This window comes from Gavialis gangeticus, unplaced genomic scaffold, assembly GCF_001723915.1.
Source record: "Gavialis gangeticus isolate Ggan-Ray unplaced genomic scaffold, GavGan_comp1, whole genome shotgun sequence".
NCBI lineage: Eukaryota > Metazoa > Chordata > Crocodylia > Gavialidae > Gavialis > Gavialis gangeticus.
In genome coordinates this window covers 60,314,546-60,316,608 of record NW_017729032.1, presented here as the reverse complement: position 1 = coordinate 60,316,608, position 2,063 = coordinate 60,314,546, and the positions used below count along the sequence as shown (strand labels likewise).

General features: G+C 35.9%; 1 protein-coding gene across 1 annotated transcript in view; it reads right to left on the bottom strand.

The window, feature by feature from the left end:
* Positions 1-2,063, bottom strand: part of COG6 (component of oligomeric golgi complex 6) — a gene marked incomplete at its 5' end in the record, with an annotated part of 105,574 nt that overhangs the window by 799 nt on the left and 102,712 nt on the right. The gene's annotated exons all lie outside the window — the stretch shown is intronic.

The window sequence follows — 2,063 nt, the reverse complement described above, 5'->3', positions numbered from 1 at the left end:
AAAAAAAAAAAGAAGAATCATATGTGATTATACAGTGTATGGCAATGCTCCACTCAAGGTAGTCAATATGATTGACTTTCCCTCAGCTGGTGTACTGTAAAGACACTTAGCCACCAATTTTTTTCCCCCATCTTACAGCCTGAATCAAATAAAACAGGTGGGAAATTACACTGGTCAGAGATCCAGGACTTGCTGTGGCTTGTTTCTGATTAACAATATTACTGCATGTGAGTCAGTGTGGTTAAAATGTCTTACTCCTGAAGCAAGAGTCTAAGCCTCAATCTAAAATACATGCTGAAAGTCAGCCCAGCTGTAAAATGGGTACCTACTTATTTGGGCAAGGGAGCTGGATGTGATGGTAGCCACATCACACTCTTGTTTGATCCTGGTTACAAACTGGACAACCTAACCAGGCTGGCCCAACTGATCCCATGGCTTGCGTAGACCTCCAAATATTGCAATAAGTCTTGTCCTTTTTATTCTAAGGCAGTAGTGTTCAACCTTTTGGCCCTGAAGGCCAGAGTGGGCATGGCCCTTTTAGTGAGAAAGTTTTTTCCTAATATCTACCTAAATTTCCCTTGCTACAATCTGAGACCATTGCTCCTTGTTGTCGTCCGCCCCCACTGAGAACATAGAGAGCACAGAAACAAATTGGCTCATATAAATCAATTGTAAAACTTGAGTTAAAACAAGTTGAGATAAAATAGGTATTTTAAAGTTGTGAACAGCAGCAACAAGAGAATTTTTTCAACAACTAGTATTAATGGAGGGTCTGTTGTTAATCAGTGAATTAGGTTTTCAGTCACCATGACAACGTATCATTTTCATCACCAACACAGACCACTGCATTTTCTAAAAATACCAACTAATTTCAATCCTACACAAACTAAAAGGGAGTGCTATTAGAGCCATAACTAAAAATATGATACACAGCTTTTTCAAACATGTAATTTTTAAAATTAGAAAGGCAACAATATACATAAACAAATATTGGAGAGAGTTTTCTTCCTGGTTATAGAACTAAAATGAGATGTGAATTATCAAAATGAAGCAGCCACATCACTAATGCCCTGTTAGTAATATAGGATTTTTTGAGGCAATGAACACTTAGTTCCAAACAGAGTATATAACAATGTAAATTGTCACTCATGATTTAGAAGTCACTTTATTTTTAAAAAAAATTTCAAAAGCAGGCTGAAGGCCTATAAAACTAATTTGAAATATGAATTATTACAACTTAAATTTATTAAATACCAGTTTATACTTCTCAAATGATACTAAGGTATTTTTTCTGAATTTTTCAAAACTGCTATAGATAAAAATCAAATATTGAATTAGTAGAGACCCTGATTCTACAAATAAACACTTCAGCAGGTAAGTAACTTTACTCATGGGAATAAAGTAAAGTAAAATTTTTGCTTTAAATTACATGCGAGTAACCATTTGAAACTTCAAACTATTTTTATTTACCAATTTATCTTTGGGCATATCATCACTAAAACAAAACCTTGTTCAGTGTTAACAATAAAAAACTACTGAGATTTTTCAATACATGAAAAATTATTTTGTGACCGATAATTAGAATTCTAACTGCGTATTTAGGCACCTAAGTACAGGATTTCTAAAATAAGCTGAGTCATAAATCTGCATAGTTTGATGAGGAAGTGCAGTCTGTGGAAAAACTTCAGCTTTCTTTTTTAATAGAAGTGCAATGTATAAAATGAAGGGGGTGGTTCCACAAGCTATTTGCTTACTTTTTCATTTGAGTTTGTATTCTCAGGATGCTAACAAGGCCTTGCACTTTTCTTCAACATGGATGAGTGGGTTAAGTTTGAAATTTCTTTGTGGAAAAATAAAATCTATGTAAAATCTGGAATTCTAGAAACAGGAAACTGAGACCCCTCTAGACCCTGGGGAATCACAGCTGCCAGGATCCCTAGGGCTTGAGATATTTAGCTTGGACATGATGTACCCCTGAGGCTTGGAGCCCCGTCAGCTGATGGGGCTCGCAGCCACAGGGTAGACCCTGCTACACATGCAAATTAAAGCTGGATAGCAACCAG